Raw genomic sequence first — 21,226 nt, forward strand, 5'->3', positions numbered from 1 at the left:
GACAGTCATCGTACAGTGCATTAAATCACTGACCAAACGGATTTCATCTGCCCTGTGGCCCAGCTTCAGTGTAATACTGGCAGTACTGATAAGCACCAGTACTAGATCAGAGAAAGGTGAGTAGATGCTACTGATGTGGAAGGAGACCACTTAGAAGCTACTAGCATATGCAAGCTGCTGGCAAGAAAAGTAGCAGAATATCTTGCCCGGATAACCCAGTACAATAAAAGATCCATAGCTGAACGTGATCAAGCATCTACAGTGTATGTTGCCAAGGCCTCAGTATGTTGAAACAAAGATAAAATGATACCTGAAAAAGACATTACTGATGGAAGGTACCAGCAGCTGGAAATAACTTGCTGAGTACGAGAGGTAGCTATGTGGAAGAGGAAAGATAGCAAACTGGTATTAGCCTCTGCATTTTTATCAGGAAGATGCTGGTGATCCACAAAAGTACTGAATGGGGTGTGATACAGTGGGTAGTTGAAAGATTCATACTGCAGGTGTGAACAGAGCACAGAAAGTAAGCAGCACAGGAGAATATGTTGTAGATCAGCTGTGGGTGCAGAACAGGATTTAGTTTAAAGCAGTGCATGTGAATTTCAATGGGGTTAGGAGTTACCTTCACTGGGTGGATTAGAGTTTACCACTCTACAGATTTTCTTTTAAAAATTCAGTGTGACACAAACTCTTTCTTTCTTTCTCTTTCTCTCTCTCTTCCTCTCTCTTTCTCTCTTTTTCTCTCTCTTTTTCTCTCTCTTTTTATCTCCTTCCTTCCTTCCTTCCTTCCTTCCTTCCTTCCTTCCTTCCTTCCTTCCTTCCTTCCTTCCTTCCTTCCTTCCTTCCTTCCTTCCTTCCTTCCTTCCTTCCTTCCTTCCTTCCTTCCTTCCTTCCTTCCTTCCTTCCTTCCTTCCTTCCTTCCTTCCTTCCTTCCTTCCTTCCTTCCTTCCTTCCTTCCTTCCTTCCTCCCTCCCTCCCTCCCTCCCTCCCTCCCTCCCTCCCTCCCTCCCTCCCTCCTTCTTTCTTTCCCTCTTTCTTTCCTTCTTTCCCCAGGAGTTTGGTTTAATGACTGAAATGTAAAAAAAAGTCCATTTCATGCCCAAATTCGAACTGGGAGAACACTTTGGCAAGGACTGTGATCAGGCAGCTAAAAAAGTTAGATGCATCAGAAATGAGACAAGCTTGAGAGCCTTTATCTGAGAAATTTCTGAACTCCATTTTGCACAGAGTGAGGTAGTATTTAAATAATTCAGATGAAATTTGGCTAGATATTGTATATGATACATTTAGTCTCAGTTGAATTCTTTAATGCTTCACTTGAAGTTATATTTTAGTGTACTGGAGGGTCAGATTTGTAAAAAACTCTTTCCTACTTAAAGGAATGAAATGGAAAAGAGATTTTTTTTTAGAACTGATTGACACCCTCATGGTAAACTTTTCTGCAAATCTGGCTGAATATATTGGTCTTTACATGACAGTAGATCTCTTCTGAAAATCTGTCTTTAAATATATATCTCAAAGGCACAGAGGTTATAGTTCTTTCTGTAAACAAAGCAAGCTTGTTCAGTGCTTAATCTATTATTATATATATTATATAAAGTCTTACAGACTCCAGAGTCTTACAGACTCTAGAATAGCATAGCTATATGCAGTCTCCCTGATGGGAGTGACCTGTGCCACAAACCAGGCTTGGGAACTCTTTGAGAGCACGTGGGTGGGCAAAAGGCAGTTGCTGCCCAGTGTCTGTGAGCCTTCTGGACTCTCTTTAATGCACTTGCAGGGATGTAGCCCCAGAGGGTAAACTCTGAGTTCCTGATGTGGTTTTGGATCAGTTCTTGCACTTTAATATCCCAAATTATGGTCTAACCCAAAACAAAATAAAAATTTCAGTATTACAGCCCTATGTACAGCTGAGGGAGGAAGAAAAGCCAGAAAGCTTTGATAAATGTATTAGATGGCTAATTGTTCAGTTTAGTGCTTGGTTGGTAACGAGATCAGACACATATGGTAATAAGGCTGTGGTTTTACTATTACAACACACTTTGGGACATTTTGAATATGCAGGGTGCAATGGTATATTAAAGCAAATTCTAGTTCAGTATTTGACAATTTGGCTTTGTTACCATAATACAATTTGTTTTTATTGTAGCAGTGAAGAGGGAAACATTTTGATAATAATTTTCTTTCATTATCCATTTATATTACTTCTTTCTACTCAATATTTTATTTTTATTTTTTAAACAAAACAGAAAGCCTTTGCAACCAAAGGGGCTGATTAAAAAGAAAAGTAATCCCAGTCTGATTAGTTCTGTTTTCAATAATATTTAGCAAGGAGAGTGTTGGCATAAGACCACAACTTTATTATCAATCAACTCTCCACATATTCTAGACATTTTTACAGAAAAGCCTAAACATGATATTTTAAAATCTGCATGATAGTAAGAAGTTATTGTGCTTGTGATTCTCTCAGGATCTGAAAGAGAGATGGTTTGGAAGGAATGATAATATATTTTATTAAGTCAACTACTATAACTGGAAAAAAAATGAGAAAAAGCACATGTAGGATCTTGCTGTTTTTTCTTTGCAGCAGTATCAGTCTTGTCTAATAAAAGGTATTGTTTCTTTCTTCAAATCTTGCCTCTTTTGAATCATAAACTTCTTCCATGAAAAATCTTGCTAAGATATTGTTTGTGTGGATTCTAGGGAAAATGTGAGCCCTCTCTTGAAGGAAATGGGAGACCTAGTTACCTGGGACATGGAAAAGGCTGAGGTACTCAATGACTTTTTTGCCTCAGTCTTCGCTGGCAAGTGCTCCAGTCACACCGCCCAAGTTGCAGAAGGCAAAGGCAGGGACTGGGAGAATGAAGAACAACCCACTGTAGGAGAAGATCAGGTTTGAGACCATCTAAGGAACCTGAAGGTGCAGAAGTCCATGGGACCTGATGAGATGCATCCATGGGTCCTGAGGGAACTGGCGAATGAAGTGGCTGAGCCACTATCCATCATATTTGAGAAGTCGTGGCAGTCTGATGAAGTTCCTGCTGATTGGAAAAGGGGAAACACAACCCCCATTTTTAAAAAGTGAAAAAAGGAAGACATGGGAAACTACAGGCCAGTTAGTCTCACCTCTCTGCCCAGCAAGATCATGGAGTGGATCCTCCTGGAAACTATGCCAAGGCACATGGAAAATAAGGAGGTGATTGGTGACAGCTAACATGGCTTCATTAAGGACAAATCATGCCTGATGAATTTGGTGGCATTCTGTGATGGGGTTACAGCACTAGTGGACAAGGGAAGAGCAACTGACATCATCCACCTGGACTTGTGCAAAGCATTTGATACCGTCCCGCATGATGTCCTTGTCTCTAAATTGGAGAGACGTAGATTTGATGGATGGACCACTTGGTGGATGAGGAATTGGCTGGATGGTCACACTCAAAGACTTTCAGTCAACAGCTTGATGTCCAAGTGGAGAGCAGTGATGAGTGCTGTTCCTCAGGGGTCGGTGTTGGGACCAGCGCTGTTTAACGTCTTTGTTGGTGACCAGTGGGATCAAGTGCACCCTCAGCAAGTTTGCTGATGACACCAAGCTGTGTGGTGCGGTCGACACACTGGAGGGAAGGGATGTGCCATCCAGAGGGACCTGGACAGGCTGGAGAGGTGGGCCTGTGCAAACCTCATGAAGTTCAACAAGGCCAAGTGCAAGGTCCTGGGTGGGGAATGGCTTAAGAGCAGACCTGTGGAGAAGGACTTGGGGGTGTTGGTTGACGAGAAGCTCAACATGACCTGGCAACATATACTCGCAGCCCAAAAAGCCAACCGTATCCTGGACTGCATCAAAAGAAGCATGAACAGCAGGTTTAAGGAGGTGATTCTCCCCCTCTACACCACTCTCATGAGACCCCATCTGAAGTACTGCATCCAGCTCTGGGGCCTTCAACATAAGAAGGACATGGAACTTCTTCATCGAGTCCAGCCTCTACTATGAAGACAGGCTGAGAGAGTTGGGGTTGTTCAGCCTGAAGAAGAGAAGGCTCTGGGGAGACCATATATCAGTCTGCCAGTACCTAAAAGGGGCCTACAGGAAAGCTGGAGAGGGACTTTTACAAGGTCATGTAATGACAGGACAAGGGGTAATGGCTTTAAATTGAAAGAGAGCAGATTTAGATTGTATGTAAGTAAGAAGTTCTTCCCTGTGAGGGTGGTGAGGCACTGGGACAGGCTGCCCAGAGAAGTTGTGGCTGCCCCCTCCCTGGAAGTGTTCAAGGCCAGGTTGGACACGGCTTTGAGCAACCTGGGCTAGTGGAAGGTGTCCTCATGGCAGGGGGCTTGGAACTAGATGATCCTTAAGGTCCCTTCCAACCCAACCCATTCTATGATTCTATTATTCTGTGATTCTCATGTCCCTCAGTCTTTTTGACTATGTCCAGCTACGTCTAGATCTGGTCATTTTCTTTCACAGCCTACTCCTTTCTTCCACAGCTGGATTTTGGCCAGCTGCATGGGTGGCCATGGATATCTCTGCCACCCCCTTTCTGCTGCTGCTGCCCTCTCTCTGTCCTATCTTGCTTTTCCCACAATTATCTTGGTGATGACACCAAGTTGGGTGGGAGTGTTGATCTGCTCAAGGGTAGGAAGGCTCTGCAGAGAGATCTGGACAGGCTGGAGCGATGGGCTAAGGCCAGCTGGAGGAGTTTCAATAAGGCCAAATGCCGGGTGCTGCACTTGGGCCACAACAACCCCCAGCAGCGCTACAGGCTTGGGGAAGAGTGGCTGGAGAGCTGCCAGTCAGAGAGGGACCTGGGGGTGTTGATTGGCAGCCGGCTGAACATGAGCCAGCAGTGTGCCCAGGTGGCCAAGAAGGACAAGGGCATCCTGGCTTGTATTAGAAATAGTGTGGCCAGCAGGGACAGGGAAGGGATCTTGCCCCTGTACTCAGCACTGGTGAGGCCGCACCTCGATTACTGTGTTCAGTTTTGGGCCCCTCACTACAAAAAGGACATTGAATGACTCGAGCGTGTCCAGAGAAGGGCAACGAAGCTGGTGCAGGGTCTGGAGCACATGTTGTACGAGGATCGGCTGAAGGAACTGGGGCTGTTTAGTCTGGAGAAGAGGAGGCTGAGGGGAGACCTCATCGCCCTCTACAACTCCCTGAAAGGAAGGTGCAGAGAGCTGGGGATGAGTCTCTTTAACCAAGTAACAAGCGATAGGACAAGAGGGAATGGCCTCAAGCTGCGCCAGGGAAGTTTTAGACTAGATATTAGGAAGCATTTCTTTCCAGAAGGCATTGTTAGGCATTGGAATGGGCTGCCCAGGGAGGTGCTGGAGTCCCCATCCCTGGAGGGGTTTAAGAGTCGGGTTGACTTAGCACTGAGAGATATGGCATAGTTGGGAACTGTCAGGGTTAGGTCAATGGTTGGACTGGATGATCTTCAAGGTCTTTTCCAACCTAGACGATTCTGTGATTCTGTGATATTCTGTGATATCTTCCTCTTTCCCCAGTGTCAGCCTCAGCAAAAAATACCTTTTCTGTTGGTGGTCTCCTTATCCACTACCTTCTCTGTATTTTGTCTCTAACCTCTAGGTAGGAGATGCGCCAGAAGAATGAAAAGTGCTTTTGGTTATCTTAGACTTAAGCACCAAATTTGCCTGTGCTCATCCCTTATGGCCCTGTCATCCCCTGTAGGGGTAACCATAAGGAGGTTGGATCCTGCTAAATCTGTGGCTGAGAGGTATCTTTCTAGTGTTCTGGTGCACACTTAACATGCCTGATGGTGGGTCCTACCTGCCCACGAGAAAGGAGACATTGCAAGTGGAACTTAAATCAGTGGCTGTTCTTCCTTTTTTTCCCCCCCGAAGGAGAGAGAATATCTGCATTTCTGTATCCAATCTTAACCTGCATTTCACTATCCCATTTTACAGCTTTGAGTTGCTCTTTTTGCAATACAGGCATAGTTAGTTCCAGCTCTTAGCTGTGGTCAGTCATTAAATAAGATGGCGTTATTAAGCTAATTTAAAAAAGTCTAACAGGAGAACAGAGTGCAGACTTCTGCAGGATGTACAATTAACCTTAAGTGAGTGAGGAAGGGAAACAGCAAATTAACAAACCTTTTGCCATTATTCAGTTACCACGCTCAGCTTTCCTCTCTCTGTTAATCAGACAGATTGTTACATGCTTTGGGAAGTTTAGCTGACTTGCCGTATCAGCACAAAGCAGAATCTTGCCGAGGAGATCACACAGTGTTTCCAAAAGCATCTGAAGGAATTTATAGCTTGTGAATTACAAAATCAACTCTAATTAGTCCCAAGAGGCAGTTGCATAAGAAAAACTGAGAACACTGCCTCGTCATATTTGCTGCCTTCTCGTGATTTTCATACGAGACTCTGATAATGAATGTTTTCTAACAACTGGAGCTCAGAGACCCTATGGCTAATAACACTCCTGAGTAAACAGCATCCTGTATTTGCAGTCCCAGAAAGATTGGTTGGATACCGGTACTTTTGCTATGTGTCAATATTACCACAGTTGCACAGAGGTTTCAGCTGGAAGACTCCGTAGCCACCTGGGAAATGTCTGAAGGAAAATGAAGGTCCTGATAGTCTCTCAGTAGCCAAACCACTTGGCAGCTGGTCATTCTTCAGTATATTTTATTTTCTTTTTTTGATGTGTAGGTTTTATTTTTAAGCTCTGGAGGTATGAATTCTTCTCAGTGTTTCTCTAATGGGGTCTGTTCCTACATTATGGAAATCACTGGCAGTTTTGCTGTTATATCAGCAAACTTGATTTCAGATAGGCAGGAGCATGACAGGGGTGAATGCAAACCATCACTCTTGCATACTTTCTAGGTCTTACCATACTCCCTAGCCCACTCCCAGATGTTGTTTTCCTTGGAGTTTAGCATTTGAAACAACGCAAACCAGCTGCCTGCAAAAATCCAGGGAGCCTGAATTAAAAAATTTCCCTCGTGTGGGATCAGTTGAATAGGGATTATAAGGTCAGGCCCATTGATAGATGGCATTCTGAGAACTCCCTAGTCTGAGACAAAGAATTTTAGTATAGTAACAGTTTTCTTGCTATCTGCTACAAAAGCAAATGTAAAATAATGCAATAACTATCTTAGACTTTGCAGACCTGTGTGCCTTGATTTACCAGTCATTACGAACAATTTTATTTGCTAGTTACCTTAAGTCCCTCAGGTCAATAAGTCAGTGGCACCACATATCAGTTGGTTTGTCATTATATGAGATATAAGAAGTTATCTTCTTAGTCCGATAATTTACAATTGTCAACCCAAAGCCCAGTTTTGATATTTTTTATTTCTTGTACTGGGGCAGAAGTTTCTCAGAATGATGTTCCTAAAATGAATATTTTCAAATGTGAATACCTAGTGTTAGGCATTTTATATGTACTCAATTTTTCACTAGCAATGGAGAAAACAAAGTGACTAGGGAAATCAATGGGAATTGCTGGAAGTTCTGTATTTTTTTAAATTGGGTTGTTTATTTGGTTACTTATATATGGATTTATGTGCTTGTCATTAAGCACCTAAGTAGGAAATGCTTGGCCTCAGGTAGTTTGTGATTTCTCTTCTATATATCTTGATTAGTGGATGCTTGTTGCAAATTCCTTACAGGAAAGTGAAGAAAATCTTCACTCTCCGCACTGGGAAAAAAGAAATATTTGAATTAACAGCTTGATAATTAAAGAGTTTTATTAGTTTTAAAGGTGAAACAGGACCTCAGAGATTCAGGGAAGAAAAGTAGGGAAAGGAAAAAAAAGGTATGCAGAGTAGGAGGAAGGGATGAAAGACAAAACCAAAAATTATATATCGTGGACACATCATAAAATGAGATTAACATGAATGTTAATCTCATTTAAGTTTTGTGTTTGATTGTGAATTAAAGGCTTTGGAATCAAAAGAATCTGACTTTTTGGATTGCTTGTTAGTTTTACTTTTAATACTGAGAAAATCAGCCACCTATCCAATGACAGGATTCCTGACTGGCATTCACAGATAATATTTTACAAGGCAAATCAGGTTTTCTGAAAAGATATTTACAGAACTATAATACTTTTTGTTTCTCAGTCATAGTCTTTGTTACAGACAAAGTGGTCTGTGGTTGACTGAAACACAGACCAGGGGCACCTGCTAAGATCACATTACTTTGTGGTATGCTGAGTGCTGCTGAAGCTCGTTGACTCCCTGAATCAACACCTCACACAATGCACACCTGGAATGATCAAAAAGCAGGAGCTAAGTAACGGTTCATTGAAAAACTTGCACTCTACTGCACCAATAGATTTATTAGATAGGATGATTGTCTATGCTGTGCATTTGATAAAATACAAATAACAGGGCATTATCACAGAATCTTTGCTCTTACTGTAATAGAGGATGAGTGGGTCTCTTTTGCAATGATATTTGTCCATTAAGTGTTCCAGAAAGGTCATCTATCTTGCCAGTGCATGAAGTTATGACAATAATGTAGTCCTCAGACATTCATTCTGCAGTCTTATATATTAATAGGCATAACTTCTAGGCCATTAAAAATATGTAAAACTTTTAATTAGATATTTAAAGCCATTCAGCCCCACATTCCATTGGCAATGAGCTGCCATCCTGACATCCCTGTATCAGATTAAAACACAAGCCTAACTGCTCAGGGTTTGGATGTGCTGAGAGAATTGCACCAGGACCTGTTTGATCACTGAAGCAAGACAGAAAGGACTGTGATATAGTCTTGATCCTTGTCTGATTCTTGAAACAATATTGGCAAATTGATCAGGTCAGCAATATGTGCAGGTCATAACAAGGGAGAAGTGTATCAGGTGTTACTGAGGTGTGAGAGGTGGGCTGTTATCAGCTGCTTCTCTGCAGCTCTGATTAGTCCCTCCTCTGTAACACAGCAAATGAAGTAACAGGAAAATTGGGGTGAATCTCAGGGGATCTCCATTATATTCCACTGCCTGGGTTGCTCTGTTTAGTTCTCCGTAATCTAAAAGATATGCCCTTTGGTGCATTTTTTAGTGGTTACTGTCTTGAATTTGGAAGCTGACATTTGCTTTTCCAGTGCTTATGTCTGGGTTGCTACTGACACTTCAGATAGACCCTGTGATTTTGGCTTAATTGCTTCTGCCAACAGGCTAGCCAATTTGCATTTCCTAGGTGATGACCTTGCAGAAGATGCAACAAAAAAGCAACGCAGTAGCAAAGTGGTGAAAGAAAAAGAAAAAAATAATTGTTGAGATAGATGACATTTTGAAGTGCCTTGAGTACTCCACAGAAAGACTTAAAGGATCCTCTGGTCTTTCCAGCATGATAACAAATAAGTTTAATGGGCAGTAGGCTGAGAGTTAGTCAAGTGATGAATTGATACAATGGTTATCTCCAAACAACTCATTTACTGTACCTTTTATCTTTGAGGATTTGCGGATGGCTGCCATTTATCTAGACAGATGAATTCATTTACAGGAAGAGGAGAGGCAGAGATACAAAGACTGACGTTTCTACCATGTGATTTGAAGCTATAGTGTAAAGCCCAAGGTCCCTACTGTCCATGGGATGCTCATCTGCTAAGGTGACTGAAATGTAAACGGATCTAGAGAAAAATGACTGCAAAGGGCAGATAAAAGCTATATCCCTGTGAATCCATTTCTATGCAGAGATCAAAAGCGGGTGAATGCCAGAGGACTGCTGACATGCCATGTCATAACAGTCACCCTTGAAAGTGAGATTAATTGACAGCAGACCTACTTTGAAGGGATCTTCCTGGCTGCAGTATCAATCAGGAGCATGCGGGCAACAGGCTGTGGGCATCTGTAGGCATCTCTTGGCTGCTTGTGGATCATGTGGGGCATGGCTGAGACTGCAAAATAGGCCCATCTCAGAAGAGATGGGGAAAGTTATTCAGAGAGGATGGGGTAAGGCAGGGACCCCAAAGAAACGGTAGGAAAAAGATGGAGTGAGAAATGTTGAAGGAAAGATGCAAACTGTTTGGCAAGAAGCGGTTGGCAGGGAGTGGAAGGAATGGAGCAAAGGAAATCTGGGAGCTGTCCATGTGGGTCGAGGAGGGAGGTGAGAGCAGAGCTTACTTAGCATTCAGGCAGCAGGAAAAGCTGCTGCCTGCAGCCTTGAAAATGAGAACCAGCCAAGAGATTCATAATCATTTAATTGAGGGAATGACAGTGGGCCGGGAGGGCTGACATTTACCAATTAGATTGAACAGAGCAAAGGAGGGAGTGTTTATATTTAAGAACAGCACTCAAATTCACTCTAAATTGGAGGGAGATGCACAAGAAGAAAAATGTTTGCAATGACTTATCTGAATCATTAGCAATGTTCCTCCAGGTCATTTCTACACTGTTCAAAACTCTGAGTCCTTTACTTGTTTCTCTATTCAGTCTTTTCCTTTTCATTTCTTAGCAATTTATGGCCTCATCATGCAGGTTTTATTCAGGTAAATTTCCCTTTCAGTCTCAAATTAGCGGAGGTTTTGCCTGAGTAATGGCTAAATTATTTGGTTCTTCAAGCTATTATTTCAAGTATTGTAAAGCCATTATTCATCAGTAGTCAATTTGTACCTGACTTGTGCCCTACCTGAATTAAAAAAGAACACTCTGTAAGAAACTGTAAGCCAAAGCCTATAGAGCAGGAGAGAGGTCCACTTCTTATGGGGCTTTGAGCACCGGCAACGCGCAACACTTCCTAAGAAATACCTTCTAGTGATGAACAAAATATAATAAAATATAATTGTTCAACACCTTCTCGTGATGGACAAAATATAATTATAAAAATAAAATTTAAAAAAGTACTGACATTTCAGTGAACAGAATTGTGCTTAATTGAGTGAAATGGTATTTGTTTTAGTTTTTTTAGTATTTTCCCAGTTGATAAAATAATTGAAGAAAGAGTACTTCAAATTGTGAACACGTACATTCAAACTTTTTCTTTGATAAAAGGTATAAATGCTGAAGACATCTGAAGTGACTTTTGGCAGTGTTTAAAAAAAATCAGAACATTTTTTGAACTGCTTTATCATTGTGATGCGAAAGAAATTTTACTTTGCTTTGCTTTGCTTTCCTCTTGGATGTCTACATTTCTGCTGCCCTTAGCATGTGAAGTTCTCCTCATGACTGTGTCCTTTGCTGAACTTTTCAACTGTGCCACTGGTGTCGAAATACATTTCAGATTTTCCTCTGGCTCTCTGCCAGCAAATATCCTTCTATGCTCACCTGATATCAAGGGGTTGAATATCTCTCCATGGGTTGTATAGTTCATCCCAGAGTCTCTCTAATTTAGAATACCTTGTTACTTTTAACTTTTTAAATTAAGATTTTGCCTTTTTTCCTCATTTTTCCAACTTCTTTCATAGCTATGTTCATCTACCTTAAACCTGAGTTAAGTGTCCTGTACCTTATCTGTACCTGTTTTAGAAATTACAAAAAGCCATCTGATGTGGGCTTTACACAGCTATGTGATTGACAAGGACATACTTCCAACCTGTATATTTGAAAAAATGATCCAGGACTTTCTTTGCCTGACACTTTAGATCCTTGTGCTTCAGGAGAAGCGAATCTGCTTTCTGGCTCAGAACTCATTGCTAGGAGCAGAGACTCTATGTTAACTTATTTATTTTCATTGTTTGATACCATCTGGAGGTGACTTATTTCGTGGGAAAGGAAAAAAAGAATCAATCTTTGCAATGACAGAGGACCCCAGGAACTTTGATTACTATCCAAAGTATTTTGAGAGCTAATAAAAGCAGCCAACATGTCATTTCTTGATGATATTTCTTCTCTTCGCACTTACTTTCAGAGCTAATCCAGTGCTCCACGGAGGGGTGCTTGTGTGTGAAAACAAGGAGTTCTTCATTGTCACAAGCCTTAACATACTGCTCTGGTACACGTGCCTGTGAAATGCATTTCATGCTTCATCTGTTACCTAAATGAGATGTGAAAGCAGTTCACACCTCGTTTACATTTGTGCTGTTTTATGGAACAGCATAGATGCAGTTCCACTGAAAGTAACGAAATGAGGTCACCAACCCCCTTCTCTCTCCTTGGATTGCATCCATGTGGCCTGATCCTTTCAATTCACTAAACTGGAAATGAGTCTATTTCTCTGAAGCAAGTTACTACGAAATGCCAGCATCCTCCAGTGTGCAGAAGTCATCGGTATTTTACAGAGATGTAAGCTGTCCACGCTGAAAATAAAAATGTAAGCTATACATTTACATGAGTTATTTGAACTCAGAGTGACTACTCATGCACTGAACAGAATATAATCAAGGTGAATAAACAGGAAAATTAGCTAAACTGATATGGAAATAACATCAAAAAAGAAAAAGGTGAAAAGAAATCCATGCATCTGTGCTACTACCTCCTTGGCTGAGTTTGCAGCAGACAACTGCAAGAGCATGTCTGAGGGGCTGAGGGCTTGCTAAAAGTGAGGGCACTTCCATGGCTCTGGGAATCCCGGGTGCTGGTTCAGATCCATTTCTGGAGAACTGCAGAGATTTTAACTCCAGAGCCTGGCTCCTTGCTGCCTTACACTTTACACCAGAGTAGAGAAGTGCAAAATCCTACCTTTCTGCCTCAATATGTTGGTTGTTTTTTGTTTTTTGTTTGTTTTAAATTTTGAACCTTTTCATGGTATAAATAGCTTTGTAAGAAAGGACAGTGAAGGCCCAAGAATATAGTTGTAGAATTCAACAACTGCTGTTCTTTCATCAGCTGAATCCTACTGTTGAAAATAGAGTGGAAGCGTAAAACTTACAAGGTGCCATCTACGTTTGTCAGCTTGCTAATATTTCAGAAGACACGGACTGAAAACACTAGCTTTCTTCAGGGCTATCCTTATTTTTCTCCTAGTGCTCTGTGTTTGTTATAAGATCAGGATGCCTTGGCTAGACTTCACCTCACATAACTCTGAGACTACAAAATAGCCATGTATGTCTGAGCAGTCGGACTTGACTGCTGCTGTGAATGAAGAGACACATATTTCAGTAGCACGTCTATTCTGTACACATTTTTGCAAGAGAAGATAGAGCATGATATGCAGGTGCCTTTTTCTTTCTGTTGTCTACAAAAGAAGTCTAAAGTGCATGTCTGGGTACCAAGGTTAGGTGAGATGAATCCCTCTTCTTTGTCTGCTAATGGAAGGAAGATGTTAGGATAAAGGAGAAAATTCTCATGTTTCTCTGGGAGGAGGCAGTGCAGGCTGAGGTCACGTCTTCTCAGTGTCCTGCACTAGGGATGCTAATGGTTCTCAGTTCATTTGATAACTGCAAGAAAGGCAGATCAGGGATGCCAGCGCATAAACAAAGAAGCAAACAAAACAAAGCTGTCTTGGCTCCCACCATGTGACAGCAGAAATACTATTGGCTAAGTGGAAAAAGACAAAATCTGTTGAGGAAGAAATACCATTTCCAAGCTTTATAAGAGGAATCACAAACATTAAGAATAAACAAACTGGAGAGTATAAAATATTGGTTGTGTTCCCCTTTTAGTGTTTGCAAGAATGACGAGAGGGAATGTGCTGGACCTGCTGGAGATGTGTGAGACTGTAACGTGCTGAAATGCTTGTCTTACAAAGCTCTGGGGTTAAATCATTATATGAGCAAGAAAACTTAATGAGTAGGTTTCTTCTAATGGCTGGCTCTTTGGCTCAGTTCTGTACAGTGCTGTGTGCCCTCAGACATGACTGAAGGTGTTTGCAGTGATTCACAGGATTCCTCTCTTTGTGCTCAGGTTTAACGAGATGGAGAGAATTGTTTGATTTGTTCCATCATTCAAAGATGATCCTAGCAATAGTGTTAATGCTTTTCTTTCTCTCTGTGCAATGACACTTTTACTTTCTTTCGTTATTATGTGCCTGTTGTTTCTGCAGCTCTCTGTCAGGGCCAGTCTGCAAGGTGTCTGGCCCATGTCACGTAGGCACTTTGCATACATGGATTAACACAGTTCAAAGCAGATCTGGGGTACCTTTCAGTTGTGTGGGCAAGTGTTTGGGCTGCCTCACTGGGGAGCAGCACCATGCTGACTAAATTCCTGAAAAAATACCTGCCCTCCTCCTGCTTTGCAGCTTGCCACACCCTTGTCAGGATTGGAAAAATCTCAGCCCAGGGTTTTTTCTAACTCTTGTCATGTTAAATGCATGAGGTGTATATTTCATTTCCCATTTCTTTTGTATTTTACTTTGCTTTTACTTTGTTGTAGACGCAACACATTGGAGGATTTAAGCCATGATTCCACCCCCACTTCTCCTCTGCAAGGTAACCTTCCTGGGAAACACCTTGGGAACAAAACACTCCTTCAATATATAACTGGAAACACTGAAGAAAAGAAGCAGTGTATTCATTGATGTGGAAAATTTCTCCAAGGCCAAATTACTGTGTGTGGATGGACTGGAAATGTTTACAGTGAATCCTGCTGGACCTGAGGAAGTAGGTGCAGTAGCTAGTTTTACAGTGAGAAATTCGACCATCTTTAAAAGTAGTAATGAGATCTGGAGTATTTTGTGGGCTGAAAAGAGGTGAAAAAAACCACAGTTCCTCTCTATTTAATTCACAGAGTCTAGGTTTATGGGGTCCTGATATATGCATGCAGGCTGCTAGGCTGACATTGCTGACATTTCTAGATGTGTTTTGATCATCTGTGTGAATGACCAAACACTCTGTTGATGGCCAGTGTACTAAGTCCTCTGCAGACTTTTGTAACCTGACAGTGTGTGCAAAGCAGTGCCTGGCAATAAACCAAGAGAGCTAGTGGGAAGTGTATTTTAGCAGGCAAATGGTCCTACTGGTGCCAAACATGGCATAGGATCATCTTTGTGAATGAAGGGCAGGCCTCTTGATTTCTTTTAAGGTTTTACATCTTTCTAATATTCATAGGAATTTAGGTTTTGCCTGAGGCAGTGGTGAGTCAAACCATGCATGGTGAGATCTTTTGCTTTCCTTCGATTGTGTCAGTCTATTCACAAACTCCTGACAAACTCTGAAGTTGTTTCAGGTCAATGTAAATCAGGCAAGCAGTTAGGTAACATTTTCCCTGGCTTGGCAGCAAAGTCCTACTGGTGATCTAAATTGTAAAGCCCAATGTCACGAAAGAACTTCACTGAGCATATTCTTCAGGTTAGCGTAAAGGTCAAGAGTAAGTATTCTTGAAGGGTTCATGTTGATCTGTGGCAAAAAGTTTCTTGGATTTAGCTCTAGTTTCTAGTGCTGATCTCAACCCTGCCAGACCACTGCACCAGATGCTTGGAGGAGAGTGAAGTATGGTTTGCACATGAACTGTCCATATTCAGACCTCCTGAGCTCTAAAAATAATCAGATTTGAGATCCAGTCAGATTTGTTGAGAAAACACATGAAAGCCTCTTTGAGCAGTCTGGGACAACCACGCCTCTACCACAGGCTAAGCTGACACTACCACACATGCTAAACTAGCAACTTCTGTGGAGCAAGAGAAGAGAGGGTAGAAAAGAGTGAGAAGGGGAAAAATATGGAAGAGAGCTTCTCCTAAGCAGATAACAGGACAAATGAACAAATATTGGAGATATAAAAAAGTTGGGAAAGGATAAGGGGAATCCCTGTGTTGCTTAGCTAAGGCCAAATAATTCCAATTTTGCCTATCAGAGCAACACTTCTCTGGAATAATGAAATTTTTGCTCAGACTTTTGCATTGGAAAGATGTGTTGTTTCTTGAACTGCTAAAACTGCAGTAAGACTCTCTTAAGTTACATACAGACTTCTGTGAAGAACTTTACATCTTATGTGAAACGGAAGACTCCTGACCTCTGAGTCACCTGGCCAGTATTTAGTTTCTCCTGCTTAGCTTAGCCTTTTCAGAGAAACTACTATGTAATTCATTGGATAAAGTTTTCCTTTTCTTCTGCAAAATACTAAAGGCACATGGGAGTGGTGCTAGAAAATTCCACTTGTGTTCCTTTTATACTCTACTGTAAACCAGGGGCAGAAGTTGTGCTGCCTATGAAGGACAGTGGAGAAAGGAGAAAGCTTTTAAATACACAGAATTTACAAAATTAGGATTTTTTTTCAACCTATCTGGAACTTTATGATCTCACTCCAAGGGTTATGGAGATACTCAGGAGCTAGAGAAAGTCAGGGGCCTGAAGAACTGTTTTGTTTTTTCCATCTGTCCTCCTTTTCTCAGTATCTGCATCTCATGTAGGCAGATCCCCAACTAAATTGTGAAATGTCGCATCCATTATCACAGCACTTACTGTTTAGATGAACATCTTAAGCTGCCAGAATATTCAATAGTAGACCCCTTAACAAAAAAGTAGCATGCTCCATCAAGAACTTGGCTGTTCTTGTATGTGTCAAGCATTTTTTCAGAAAGATATTGCTTTATTTTTGGCTTTGTTTAGAAGAACATGGAAGTGTTAACAATTTATTCACAGTGTGAGACAAACAGATATTAATAGAATTTTAATGAAGGCCTCTCAACAGGATTTGAAGATTTTTTTATTGAGTGTTGTGTGTGTTCCTGTTAATACTGTGAGAGTCAAAAATACAGGCATCAGAGGACAAGTATGGAAACAACTGAACCACATTGCCAGAGACATCAAGAAAGAAGAAAGTAAGGAGGCAATTTCAGCTGGACAGTACCAGATGCTCTGTCACCACCAAAGCCAAAGCAATTATTTTCAGATTCCCTTACAAATTATCATGTAACAGCATGAACAGAGTCGGGGACACTTGAAATGCATCTTCACGTATTGCTCCAAGGTGGAAGGGGCTTCCCTGTTTTGGGTTCATCTTATGTCTCTCTTTAAGTAATTGCTTCTCAGTTCTGCCTCTTTATATATATATATAATTTAAAGCAGCTGCTACCTGCTGATACTCCCTTAAAAGCCTACGTTTTTAAGTACACAGAGGCACAGTTTCAGGCCTCCAGCTTCCCATCCTTACACCTCAGTGACCTTAATAATGCCTCTGCCTACTGAAGTGATAAAGAGAGGATGTACTTCTGTTGGCCCCTGCTCTCTGAAGTGAAATACTGAAGCTTTCATTTTGTTAGTGAGAAAATCCTTGCTATGCACTCTCTCATCTCTGACCCCATATTTTTTTACTGTACTGTAATCTTTTTTTGGGCCACCACTAGCTCTAATGCCAGCTTTTTGTGGGGAGTGCATGATGTATCTATGGAAGGCAGCTTCTCAAAGGCTGAATGCCCTTCCCTGATGAAAGATGCCTTTTGTTAGTGGACAAGAACATAAAGGTCAACTATAACCAAGTGCACGGTACCAACCTACTTACCATCTGAATGCAATAAGGATGCTGGTGACTTCTACTCTATTAGCCCATAGAGTGGTTTTATAATTAGCAATTTCCATTTCAACACAGCACATTGCTGAAGGGCACAGCTTCAGGTGCACTTCATTCCCAAATGAACACTGGTAACTGCATCCCTTCTAAATCTTTGTGCCTTTATACCGTCCAAAACATTACCTGCTTTTAATGTAGAGTATGGCTCAGTCACATTTCCTTTGCCCTCTGCAGTTAGTTTAGCTAGTTTGGTGGCTTTCACCCAATCCTTTTCTTGAAATGTGAGCACGTGGAAAGGCATAAGACGGGTACTCATTCAGGGTCCCAGAAGAAAACCAGATTGGCAGTAGTGACTTGGTGTGATATATAGGTCCATGATGTGTCAGGACTAGTTAACTTAAATCTTAGTGTGTATCAGAACAAAGACCTGTAACTGTAGTCAGTTTTTCCCTCAGTCCCTGGAGAGATTTCTCATGTGTGCCACTGTCACCTACACTTGCCCTGTCAGACTTGGTCTTTCAGTATGGTGGTTAGAAGGAATTAAGCCTAAGAACCATCCTCTTATATAAGGCTTTTAAAGGATCTTACTTTCAGCTAAATACTAACAATACTGAAAATAGCTTACTAACCTCTTCAGGAAGTCAACTAAATTCCTAGATCTTATTCAGAGAAGGGCTTTGCTGAAGTCAATAGAAAAAACTTAGGATCCCTCCCTCCAATGTTCAAGGGCCTTAGGGTATTGAAGCCATCACTGCAAAATACTGTAGTGATATCCTAAAGGGAAAAGCAAACATCATGGTTCCAGTTTAGTTTGCTCTAACAGCTTGTGCTCTTAGGAGCAGCTTCCATTTCAGTTTTTTAGACTTTTATCTTGGAGGGCAGGGCAAGTTCACTGCTCACATCTAGCAGGAGCTGCTGCCAAAAGGACAGTTCCGTTTGATTCCTGACACTGCATGCTAGCAAAAGAAAAGAGGCAAAAAGGATTCACTGGTTATGAGGGAGCCTGTGTTTGCAGAAACCCTTCCCTCTCCCTCTCTCTGATTTTTATTGCTTTCATTCTGTATGATGGCATCTTGTTTTACCAAGACACCTGTAGGGTAACTGACTACTTTTATGGTCTTTTATGCACATTCACCTGCATCAGGACAACAGAAGCTACAATATGTTTCATCTGCACCTTGGGAGAAATGTGTTATAGTCACAAGAGACACCAGACAGATCCCTTTCCCCTATTAAACTTGAAGTATCACCTTTGCACCTGCTCATGCTATGGACACCCGCGGTCCCACTGACAGTGCATGAGATGCAGCCACTTTTCTCCCAATCTTCAGTGCCACCATCTCCTACCCACTGCTTTTATTTATTATGCAAGCCTTACGCATAATTACCCAGTCTTTCCAGGCTCCTGTGTGCATGACCTTATGCTTAAGATTTAATTCTGAAGTGACCTTAAAAAAAATCTGTTTTCTCTGCCCGCTTTCACCCTTTTTATTTTTCTATTTCTATGTATGTGTCTCATGTGCTGAATATTAAATAGGAAAACAAAGATGTATATCATCTGGAGTGGAGAAGGAGCACAGGTGCACCTACCAGGCAGTGAACGAAAACAAAACAATTCATTTAAAAGGTTTTGATTCACTATTGTGCTCTCATGCTTTATTCGACAGCCCGATATGACACCTCGAGTCCGCCTACGCATGCACGCAGCTTGGAATGGAGATATTTTCTTGGCTCCTGCACATTGTGAATTTGTGCCACGGCTCTGCTCGAAGTTGCTTGGCACAGGTGTTTTGCTAAGTCTACTGAGGTGGCAGAGGATAGGGAGGGGATGAGAGAAGAGTGGGGGGTGAAAAAGAAAAAAAAGAAAAGAATATGAAAAGAAAATTATATCTTAAATATTTATAAGTGTATTTCTTTCCCAAATTTGCTAGCCTCACTCCTATTGGCTATAGGCAAAGTTTCCATTCATTTTCCAAGTCTGTGGTTTTGGCACATGCTGGGCAATCCTCTGTCTAGCAGGGCACAAGAGCAGAGCTTGGCTCTGGGTGATTTAGACTGGGGGTTTGGGTGGCAACAACAGAAAAGTGACCTCTGTATAGAAATCTTTTGTTATCTACCAGCTTGAGGTTTTGTTTTTAGAAGAACAAATGGTTAGCCAAATTCCCCTAATATTTTATTTGGTCCTGGTCATGGTAGGCAGAAAAAATAACTCTTACATGTCTTAGGGGTGGAGCTGCCTCTCCTGGTTTTGTTCTGACTTGTTGTGTGTCCTTGGAAGTCGCTTCATTCCCTATGCTTTACCTCGCCTTCCTTTGTCTCCTAAGATTGTAAGCTCTTCTTGAGGTAAAATGTTGTTTTTGAAGTGTTTGTGTCATATCTACCACACAGGAATTGGTGAGCTCTCTGGTGGTGGTGGTATGTGGGTGGAATCTGCTCACTCCTCTCCTGCCTGTGAGAGAAGGAGGTGGGATGTGAATTGTCCCAACACCTATGTCTGTGGCCTCATCCCATTTTACTGCAAATCCGTAACTGGATTTAGTCCATTTGTTTTACTCTGCAGATGGAGCCAGAGAGCAGCAACCCTGACTCCTGGCCCCTTTCAGGACACTGTAAGTGCACAGTGAAGAAATGAGGTGTTAAAAGTGCACGGACTCTCATGTTATTTCTGCTGTAGCTTCCACACTGTAGGCTGTGAAAGGATGTGTATATAGGGAAAAACAACATCAGGCTGTACGTTTATGGGCTCTGAGCTGTTACTCCTCAGGAGTAAGATCTTGGAGTTTTGACAGATCCTTCAAAACATAAGCTCAATTTTTGGTGGAAATGCTCACTTTTTTTTTGGTGGAAAAACAAATAAAATGTTAGGAATTGCCAAAAAAAGGATTAGAGAACAAAGCAGATAAGCTTGGTTCACTCCTGTCTTTAATACTATATGCATTTCTCATCTTCTTGTCTGAGGAAGAATGTAGTGGAACTAGAAAGGATTCAGAGGCAATGGGGGTGGTTAAAGATATGTAATGACTAAATAAACTAGGACTTTTCAGTCTGGAGAAGAGATGAGAAAATCTTGAAAGTCATGGATAAGGCAGATAAGAATTGATAATATATTTTTTGTGCCAGTGGGAAAGCTAAGGCACATGGAGTGATGCTAGGGAGAGCTAGGCTCAAACCAAACAAAAGGTGGTGGGTGTTTCCTCATGCAGTGGGCAGAAACACATCTGTGCAGCTCCGTGCCAGAGAAAGTTGTGGATGCTAACACTTTGCAGTGAGTTTGAAGGGAGACTAGACAAGTTTATCCAGTTCCACAGCTGATGTACCTCCAAGATGGTAAAAGTGGTTTCAACAAAATAAAAAAAGATAGTGGCCATGAGATGCGCCTGACACCTATGAAAGCTGGCCAGATTCTGAGCTATTGCTTCCCCTGAAGAAGCAGGGCTACCAAAATGAGCACCAGTTGGTTTGAATAGTTACCCTTTTACCAAAATCTTCAAGCTAAGGGTCATGGATATTAAATAATTATAAGAACAGTCAGAATAAGATAATTCCCTAGTGCAGGCAGAGGGAGCAGTGAGGAAAAAAAGACAGAGTGGCACATTAGGACCGGAAAGGAAAACCTGGGATAGGTTTCTATGTGTATTATCAAGATGTGTTCATAGGGTTTTTGCCATACTGCCTGGCAGGATAGTGGCTCACATGTTTCATAACCTGCTGTGCCAGTCCTGGACCCAGCTCCTGGCCAGTGCTGAGCCAGGAGAGAGACACTGGTTTGAAAAGGCACTTAATGAATGGGTTAATAGGAGAAAATCACGACCCACATGCAAGGGAGCATAAAAAACCTCATAAAACTTTGGACCTGGTTGTACTAGAGTTACCAGGAGAAAAGCAGGAAGATATTCTCTTTAAAAAGGTTAATTCTCTGAAGTGGGGATGTTCCTT

At 41.7% G+C, this 21,226-nt stretch overlaps 1 long non-coding RNA gene across 1 annotated transcript in view; it reads left to right on the forward strand.

The window, feature by feature from the left end:
* Positions 1 to 21,226, forward strand: part of LOC141953070 (uncharacterized) — a 149,956-nt gene that overhangs the window by 111,967 nt on the left and 16,763 nt on the right. The window contains exon 3 of the long non-coding RNA XR_012631849.1: positions 14,219 to 14,445. This is a non-coding gene — a long non-coding RNA (uncharacterized LOC141953070). The remainder of the gene's footprint in view (positions 1 to 14,218; positions 14,446 to 21,226) is intronic.

Source organism: Strix uralensis, chromosome 1 (genome assembly GCF_047716275.1).
Source record: "Strix uralensis isolate ZFMK-TIS-50842 chromosome 1, bStrUra1, whole genome shotgun sequence".
NCBI lineage: Eukaryota > Metazoa > Chordata > Aves > Strigiformes > Strigidae > Strix > Strix uralensis.